This window comes from Bombyx mandarina, chromosome 12 (genome assembly GCF_030267445.1).
Source record: "Bombyx mandarina strain Sakado chromosome 12, ASM3026744v2".
Taxonomy (NCBI): Eukaryota; Metazoa; Arthropoda; class Insecta; order Lepidoptera; family Bombycidae; genus Bombyx; species Bombyx mandarina.
The window spans coordinates 4,431,208-4,441,760 of record NC_143219.1 but is presented as its reverse complement, the minus strand read 5'-3'; the positions used below and the strand labels follow the sequence as shown (position 1 = coordinate 4,441,760).

At 38.5% G+C, this 10,553-nt stretch overlaps 1 pseudogene; it reads right to left on the bottom strand.

The window, feature by feature from the left end:
* Positions 1 to 6,820: 6,820 nt before the first annotated feature.
* On the bottom strand, positions 6,821 to 6,963 carry LOC149501752 (U1 spliceosomal RNA; annotated as a pseudogene).
* Positions 6,964 to 10,553: the final 3,590 nt, after the last annotated feature.

The following is a 10,553-nucleotide window of genomic DNA, read 5'->3' as shown; positions in this document are numbered from 1 at the left end:
TATTTTGCACTGTAGCAAACGGACTTTGGTTAACCACAGAACATGTTAATGGACCGAACACATTATAATATATCGGCCGCAGTCAATGTTTAATGTAAGCTTATAGATGAGCTTACTTATTACAGATTGTCCAAGGTCTACGAGCTTAGTTTCAAAACCAACTATATCTATATTGTCTATTAAAACTTACTAATTATTTAAGTCTGTTTCTCCCTGCTTTCCCTCTTGTTTTATTGAGATGGCTCTTAAGACTTTCTACGCTTTGTAGTAGCTTTTCATAGCTATAGGCTCAGGCAGGCTCACCTAAACATCAGCTGTTCTTCTATGAAGAAAAAAAACATAAGCTACCCACAAAAAAAACGAAAGGCAATATTATGAATAAACTGTAATTAAGTCTATTTTATTGGCTGTCAAAAGCTTCAGTAACGAAGCCGGCACTTCTCACTCAAGCTTTAATACCGATAACTTTTATAAATAAATAGCCTTCAAAAGGGACCTTTCAATTTATCGTACAGTAAATAAATCGACGTGACACGGATAAGTCTGGATGACCTGTGACGGTCAGAACGGGATGAAACTTAAATATAATTCATCAAAATGTTTCAAAATACGTCGCGTGCTGACACAAAATGTAAAGATTTAATTTTTGTTTTTTTTTCCTACCTATGCTGATAGGCTTGAGAGGCTATTTCAGCTTCACCCTAACGTTTGTAAGTGAGCTCACGGGGCTCAACCGGAGAGTTGCTAACACTGACCCTGGCAAGAGCAGTGGTTCGCAGAATCTACCACCGGATCGGAAACGCGACCCACTGAGAAGATCCGGCGAGAAACTCAGTGGGCTGTGTCTATGGGTTAGTTCGCTCGTCGAGCCCTTCGTCGCAAGCGACGGGTTCGACGAGGACGGTGACCGGTGCTTGTGGTGCCTAAAAGCACCGTTAATGGATCAGGAGGATCCGTAATGATGTGCAGTTTTAAAAGTCTCTAGTAATCGTATTGTATAACTTATTTTATAAATATCTATGTTCATCTGTGCAGGCTAATTATTGTTGTATATTTGAAATTAATCGCTTTGCTTGTGGTAAACTAATGATAGTATTTTTACTACAAGTTTTGTTTTGCATTCACCCTTCTATAAAGGTTTATAAGTGCCAACTAAAACAGAAAGGAAATAATTATTCTGTTCGAAAATCACTAAGTCAGAAAAACAAAGACGCAATTAATGTTTCATGATGTCAAGACCATAACGTCGAGTCCTTGCGAGAGAAATATAGAGTTTTTTTGTTGCTTAGATTGGTAGACGAGCTCACAGCCCACCTGGTGTTAAGTGGTTACTGGAGCCCATAGACATCTAGAACGTAAATGCGCCACCCATCTTGAAATATAAGTTCTAAGGTCTAACCGTCTATCTAACCCTTCAAACCGAAAAGCATTACTGCTTCACGGCAGCAATGGGCAGGGCGGTACCTACGGTACCTACTCGTGCAGACTCATGAGATATCCTACCACAATGTGATTTCCTATATGCGCGTATTATATTTTATATAGTTTGATTTGGTATTTAATATTAAAGCTATTGCGAAGCTATGATGACAATAAGAATTTAATACATATGTTTTTCTATTGAATTATGTACACCAAGATACATTGTATACCTAATTGTGATGAACAGAGTACCATTACTGCTACTACTCTATTGCCAATCGTATGCAAAGCACTTGGAGCATATTTCCTCCTTGCGTCGTATTCCTCATTGCTCAGGGTCGTGACCACCCTTTTGTATCACCTTCGCACGTACGATCCTTCTCCATCAATTGCCTTATTTCTGTCACAAAGCAGTCAAGCGTTTCGATTCGAAGGTCGAGACAGCCGTTTTGCGACACAATTGTTTTTTTTTTTCTTTTTTTTTTTTTCAGGCCTGGGGCCGAACCTCCTACGAGGTCCCCGCGCAAATGGGGCGTGCGGGGTATGTGAGACTCAACGATCTGCAGGTGTTGAGAGCAGATCACGGGCCCAAGGATTTTAGGGCCCACCCACTAAACGACTCCCCTGCACTCTTACACCCGACGTCCGATCTCCGTCCGGAGTCAGAACCCGGTCAGAGTAGGGGGGTTCCCGCGGTTAACACTACAACCAGACACGCGGCGCCGCCCCGAGGACGCCCGACCGACGGGTCGTCGAGGCGATAGTCGACGACCAGCGACGTTGGTCTCCGCGGTGACACAATTGATACTTTAACCACATCTCGTTTGAACGAAAACATGTTGCAGCGCTCCGAAAGTGCCGTGAGGGGGAGTTCATTCTATACTGCAGTAAAACGTAACAACCGTATCACTTTCAACACTTTTATATCGATCTTATATCGTAAAATACTTGAAGACTTGTTGAAGCTCTCTCTGTCTAACTGCAGAAACATGGGTTATGAATAAAACAAAAGAAATCTTGTAACGCTGGAAAGGGCTCGAAGCATCGCCATACACTACGTGATAGTCAAAAATATAATAGTTCTGTTTGTGGCCATGAAATATAGTTGTATTTAGTTTTAACTTTTTATTTATTTTGTATTTAGTGCAGTTTTTTTCTACCATGAAGATAATAAAAGTAAGGGCTCAATTGATGGCGGTAAAAAAACGTAATTGGAAAAATGAGGTACACCGTGAGAAACCTGTTACAGAATTGTTAGTAATATTCACCCGTCTTGAGCCACTAGGTCAAAGTAATGAGTAACAACAACAAACTTACCACACAAGCTCAGAAACATGACTGAATCGCAGAAAAAAGGCAGTATGTCATTGCGTGAACAAGTGAGATATAAAATTTCATTTCATGATCATCAACTTGCATTTCTCCACTACTGGATGTAGACCGTTCCCTTAGTCCGTGACAATGAATGGTCCCCGCCTTCCGCATCCAATCTTGTCCGGCATATCCGCCCAACGCTACGCTTACCGGTACGTGGTCTCCAGTCCAGAATACATCTGCTCCATCGGCCATCGGTTCTGCGTCACGTATGTCCGGCCATTTTGCAATCCCATTCCAATTTCATTTACCATCAAAAAATATTTTTGAGTAGCTTCTTATGTCACTCAGCCCATATTTTTTCAAAAGCGTGTGATGAATGCAAGGATAAGCAACACGCGGCCCGCCAAGCATTTCTAAAATTGAATTTATTTTATCGATTTTCTCCCATCAATTCGTTTTTCTGTTCTTTTCTTGTTTGTTTTTAATAAAGAAATAAAGTTTCGTAAAATTATTAATAAGAGTTAATCTATGTGCGGCCCGCCAATAAAAATTTAATTAAATTGGCCTAATAAATAAATTTAAATTGGCATATTGATAAAAAAGGTTGCTCACGCCTTAGTCATAAAAGCGTTCTATAAATTTTGAGAATTGAGCACCACACACACAGTTCAAAACTCGTTCAGAATATTTTTCCGACGATTTCGTGGCCTCGCTCAGTGGATCTGGTCGGGAGCTGCGAGTGGTTTTCTAAGTGAAAACAAATGCCCGCTTGCCACCCGTTCGAGTAAAGCGAGCAATTTATTCAAATAAAACAAAACAAGAGCCTTCACGTGCTGACTTTTAGCACTCAATGTTGTTAGTGTTTTGAATACGTTTTCGATTTTTCTTGGAGCTTCGAACACGTTCGAGTTTTTGAAACGTTCTATGGTTTTTTTTTAATTGCCTATCATTTTTGATTTTGATTTTTATTGCTTGGATGGGTAGACGAGCTCACAGCCCCCTGGTGTTAAGTGGCTACCGGAGCCCATAGACATCTACAATGTACATGCGCCACCCACCTTGAGATATAGGTTCTAAGATCTCAGTATAGTTACAACGGCTGCCCAACCCTTGAAGCCGAAACGCATTACTGCTTCACGGCAGAAATAGGCAGGGCGGTGGTACCTACCCGTGCGGACTCACAAGAGGTCCTGCCACCAGTAACCAGAATTACCAAGATGTTCTAATATGGTGCAGCTTAAAGGCCTACACAGACTGGGACGGCATGGCAAGCGATTTTGACGTTAGTCAGCGCACATTAGCCGCTTAGATACGGCGGCATTCGTGCCTTACCACGGCATGCCACGACGCGACAAAGTACGCCTCGGCAACTTCTGCTGCCCGATACACTTTTAATCTCCAGCGTTTGCGGTATATCAAAATGGGCGCCGGAGTCCTTGGCAATTGGCATACCGTTGCCTAACCGCAGTATACCACGGCATCCCGCGGCATGAGCCCGTGGCGCGTCTTTCAATGCCGTGCAATTAATTAAAGCATAGCAATTTGTGTAGTATTTCTATATCGATACGCTTGAATGTTCATTAGTAAAAAATTAAATCCCTTGCCATAGCGTCCCGGTCTGCGTAGGCCCTTATAATAATATTAAAAATGAATGTTATTGATACCAGTTAAAAGCTATTAGATTATACTATTATGTCAACTGTTTATTTTACGATTACTGAAACAATAAAACATTAAAGTTATTAGATGTAAACTATTCAAATCAAGTTTCCTGACAATAAAGTTGAATTACACGCGCCTTGCATCCGCAATAAACTTTAAGTTTAAGTGGAAACGTTGGTTAATGCATGTTTCAGCGCCTGCATAGAACATTTAGAAATTTCCAATTCGTCGTTTCAAATTGATTGTGTGAATGAATGCTGCTGTTTAATACACTAAATGCTTAGTAAAGAATATATTTCAATTCCAGTTGTTTTTTTTTGGTCTTAAATTGATACTTAATTACAAATGTTGACTACATTTGTAACAAAGTTGTTATAAGATTATGTCTATGAAGCTTTAAAAGAACTTTTTTTTTTTTTTTAACACTGGGGAATCCATTTACGGATACCCGGTCCGGGGGGTAACGAACCGGGTTATGTCGGACTCCGGCGCCTCCTGAGAGGAACTGGGGGACGAGGAGGGCCAAGGTCCTCCACCTCCCCGAATTCCTCGCAAGAGACTACGCCTTGAAAAAGGCGCGCGAAGCACTTGCCCCGCAGAACGACTACCGACTAAACCCCATCGAGCTCCACCACACCGGCTACACCAGACCTACGGTACCGCAGTTCGCGCCGAAAGTCCGCCTTCGCCGGTACCCGTCCTGATGATAAGACGGGATTTCATCTCCGGGAAAATCCCGCAAAGTACCTACACTCGATTTCAAAGTATAAATTTATTTTACTAAAAAAAATAGATGTCCTAGCTTCATAGTTGAGATAGTAGAGAGTAAGTAAATATGAATGAATTGTAGAAATAAAATATACAAATCGTAGAAACCAAGCAAAGAAGTTTTAAAGTAAAACCTCTTTATCTAAAAACAGAAGTACGCCATGGCTACATCCGGGCTACATTAGAATTTTTAAATGAAGCGCGTTGTGTCTTCTCGAGATATTTAATTAAACCATAAAATATTACAGCCCGCACAATACTAGACGTGTGACAGTGAAAGCAAAATCCAATATCGTTTTATTAATTTTCAAAGCTTAATGTTCAATAAAAAGTTTAAGGCCCAGCGACCCTATTGAGTTTCCATGTCGTAACAAGGATAAAGCTTATTAAGTGTGTTTATTACTTGCCGCGGTCGCGCAGGCTACGTTGTAACGGAAGCTGGCACAAAGGCCGGATGTTTGGTGACAATGACGTTATTGGGTTAATTATGCCGGGTAAGTAAGCCAGTAAGAAACTATAGACAAGTTTTTGCTCCTTTGATATACGTTGCTTTAAGCCGTCTCTGAGCGAGCGTAAAACATTAAACAGAGGGTCGCCTTTGTGTAAGTCGGAATGTTATTTTTCAATTTAATGAATGCAGTTCTGGGCCGTACGTTTTGAATTTCTGAACATAGTGTTTTAGATTATTTTTTTATTGCTTTGATGGGTGGACGAGCTCACAGCCCGCCTGGTGTTAAGTGGTTACCGGAGCCCATAGACATCTACAATGTAAATGCGCCACAAACCTTGAGATATAAGTTCTTAATTAATTAAAAGCAAGAAATAGCAATACATTTATTAGTTTTGTATCTTTTTTTTTTTTTTTCTTATTTATTTATTTATTTTATAATTGTTTATGTCTACGCTCCCCACATATGTGTAATTATTTGATGTGTTATTTTTATTACTCAAATTTTTTTACTATATTATATGTTAAATCTAGTAACGCATGTTTTTGAGCGTAATAATTATTAATAATAGTGATGTCGTTTTGAGGTCAATTATATACATAGTAAATCGCATTTTGGTCCTAACGATGCAGGCTATGCCTAGTGTGAGGATCATTGGTTAATTTTATAATATTGTTGATGCCATCTGCGTAATCTCTCAGTTTGTTAAATATGTAAATAGTATTCTAGGTCATGATTTAAGAGTTTATGTAGTAAATAAAGAAATTATTATTATTATTATATTATGATAAGGTCTCAGTATAGTTACGACGGCTGCCCCACCCTTCAAACCGATTTAATGTGAAGAGTGAATTTTTTACTCATTCTTTCATTTACACGGTAATATAATATGTAGATATAATGATAAACTTGATACATTTTACTATTGTGAGAACGGTACTTTAACTCATTTTAGAAAAGTAATTAAAAGATAACAGCAATTTTAATATTTTACTAGAAATAACGTTTTACAGAGAATTTCCGTACCGAATCGCTGGTAGCCTAAGGGGTTATTACAGCCATCCATAGTGTGCTGGCAACACGTACACGAAGCAAAAAAAAAAGATGTGTGGTGTCGTGGGACACCAGATAGGAACGAAGTTCCTTATTATAAAAATATTAATTTTAAGTTCTATTCGAGGTATAAAGAAAGTAATTATTCGGGTATACATTGTGGAATTATGATTTTTTTATTGATGACAATAAAAATAATCGCAAGGGTCAACCACTCCGCAGTGCAATGGAGCAGCCTCGCCCTGGGGGAACCGCCTGCATGATCACGGTATCCCCTACGCCAGGTAAGTATGATTTAGCAAAAGAAATATGAGAACGTCTATCAACTGTGTAACATCTCGTCACCGCGATTCAGGAATGGTTGAATTTACGCGTAGCAACATCTGTTGTTGATAACAAACTAATTAGAAAAAAAACTTACGTTACGGACGTTTTTTCCTGGTTAGGGTACCCCTCCGCATCGTCCCATAAGGAACTTCATTTCAAAATCAGGTACACTTAAGTGTATGTCGTACATGTTCGTATATGTAAGTAACATAATTATTATGTTTCACAAATAAAATGTGTGGACCAAAACCAAACCTAGACAGTGTCGAATACTGTCCGGATTTTTAAACTAATTGATCGAACAACTTCTTTTCTTTCTTTTTTTCTTTTCTACTCGTATGTATTGTTAGAATGAACTTAGAAGGTGAATTTAGGGGTTCGCTTACACTGCGAACGATTCTACTATTAAATTGGAAGCGCAACGCATTATGAGAATCTGTCACCATCGGCTGGTGAGAGACTCAACGGGCTTATGCCTTTTTTTCGCACCTGTGGCCGAACCTCCTACGAGGTCCCGGGTGTGTAAGACTTTACGATCTGCAGATGTTGGGGGGCTCATGCTATGCCCTAACCGTTACTATGCTTTGTCATCAAGGAAATTCGATAACCAGGTAATCAAATTAGTTTTATTTAGACGTCAATATTTCAGTATTTATTAATGAGAGTCTAGAAATAATTGTGATATTTTTATGCATTTTAAACATTTCTGTATTATTTATTCGAAACTTTGTACTTACTGCTGCAGGATGCACTATATTCTGCGATGCTCACAGCGAAGTGAGGATTCTTCAGTATAGTGTAAATTTAAAATTAAGCACTTCATATTCATCGGCCTGGAGCTATAAGTTCTGCTGGGTTATACAAATACGAAACAGTAAAAAAAAAAAAAAAAAAATTAAAATATCAAAGTGAAATTAGTAACAATTAATTTCATGTTTTTTCCCTGTTGATATATTATGTCACGATATTATAAATTTATTATTTTATTGTATTGCATTTAGTACTTGATTCAGGGTGTGCAATTTTTCAAATTAATCGGACTTCAAGTTGGTGAAAATGACATTCAGATTTCATTACGTACTGTTACGCACTGGGGTTCGAGATAAATAAAAGTTCCAATGAAGTACAAATTAAAACTCTATTTAACACTTAGAACACTCACAGAACACTTTATACTCCGTAATTCACTTCTTCCGCTTCGCTTCAGGTAATCCGTTCGCTGTTACGCCTGTAGTAGATTCAATTACTAACTGCTTGTCGCTGCGTGTCATCTCTGCAACGCTTTTATAGTCGAAACGACATCCCTAGAATTATCAAGAGCATTCCTGACAGGTCGAGTAGTTCCGATATATTTCCGCTATTTGATAATAGATGGCGTTGTATTTTTAGAGCGTTCTCGATTTTACTAATTCTTTTGATATTTGTTTCTGTTATTCGACGATAGATGGCGTTGCTCTTGTAGGCGTAACAATATGAAAGAACATACACAGATACCAAGTTTATACAAGTTTGTTAAAAAGAAGTAAATACATGCAACACTCAAACGAATATAATACAAGTAATGGTTCTAGCCGGTTTTGAATCTGCTCTGATATAGATTCAAAACCGTGCCCACTACTAACAACTAGATTTGAATCAAGCGAATCTTGCTGGAGCTCTGTAACTTCAATTTTATAATGGCTGTTAAATGCCTCCTGTTCTCTCGTATGTTGTATCGCGCGGGAGGTCGTAAATGCGACGACAAAGAAAGTGTTAAAACTTGTCATAAATTGTGCGTCGTGATAAACTTTATGTCTTATTTGTTGTGCTAATATACATTACGTGGGAGTGGATCGCGTTTGTTTTTTTGGACTAGATGTGTGACATATTCTTTGTTAAGTGATTACAGGATTACATACAGGACAATTGATACCACCGTTTCAATGTCACCATCAAAAATATGAGGCTGAAGTCTTAATTTTATGGCGTAACGAATGCTCTGCTCTTTAAATCGCATTACAGGACTGCTTCGCGACATTAACATGGATGGATAGTACTTAATTTTGAGTTTTTGAGTATTTACTATCAGGTAAGCTGAAACCTCGGCTTATTACTAATTAAATGAAAAGAAATCATTGGATAAACCGCATTTATTTTCAGCACGTTTCTAGAAATCATATCTGCCACACACAACTTGTTAGGCTATGTATTCTAGCTACATTTTTTTTTTTTTGCTTAGATATGTGGCCGAGCTCACAGCCCACCTGATGTTAAGTGGTTACTGGAGCCCATAGACATGTACAGCGTAAATGCGCCACACACCTTGAGATATAAATTCTAAGGTCTCAGTATAGTTACAACGGCTGACCCACCCTTCAAACCGAAACGCATTACTGCTTCACGGCAGAAATAGGCGGGGCGGTGGTACCTACCCGTGCGGACTCACAAGAGGTCCTACCACCAGTAAAGGTGGTATATTTTATTACAGTACCTTTTGGAGAGTTTTCAACGACAGGCAACGGGTTTGCAGTCTCTTGGCATTGCTAGCGTGCATGAACGGCGAGAAAATCTGAACATTAGGGGAACATGATTCCAAGGGCAATAAAAAAATGGCAACCTTTACCTAGCTTAAATCATGATCATAATATAAGCTCGTCTTTGATATGTTTGAATAATTTCCTCATTTTACGTACATTTTTTTGATACATTAAAGAGTAAACTGAATAAATAGAAATTTTATTTCGATTTACGTCGTCTCGTCAGTCAGAGTCAGAACGATTTCTAGTCAGAATTAGAATCTTTGTTGAAAATATTTGGTATCCCAGATCTATGTACTTGTTTTATCCGCAATTTTCCAACACATAATCATGGTTTTGGGTATTTGAATGTACTGTTAATGTTAATTTAAAAAAATAAATACAAAGGTATTTTATTCTTACTGGTGGTAGGACCTCTTGTGAATCCGTACCACCACCCCGTCTATTTCTGCCGTGAAGCAGTAATGCGTTTCGGTTTGAAGGGTGGGGTAGCCGTTGTAACTATACTGAGACCTTAGAACTCAAGGTGTGTGGCGCATTTACGTTGTACATGTCTATGGGTTCCAGTAACCACTTAACACCAGGTGGGCTGTGAGCTTGTCCACACATCTAAGTAATAAAAAAAAATTACAATCAAGTTACGTAAACATGAAGATCGAATACCGTTAAGATAAGCCGTACAAACATTTGTAAGTTTAAACTATTTACGCGAGAATCTCCCACTATCTTATGATTTAATCATAAAAAATTTGAATGATAGAATACCTATAGTTTAATTGAGACTTTGCTACAAATCTGCTACAAAGTGGATGTCACTAATACAAGAGATACACGTATTTAAACTTTATTAGCTTTAAGACTATAAACGTGCAGCAAGCCATTTTTTGTTGAAATTATTTTTGATAGCCACCGTTATGTTCTATTAAAATTTTGTCAAACAAACTCCTTGAGATTGGTGATTAGCGATTTTTTTTCCTACCTATGTTGATATCCGTGAGAGGCTATTTCAGCTTCTCCTTGACGTGTAGGTGAGCTCACG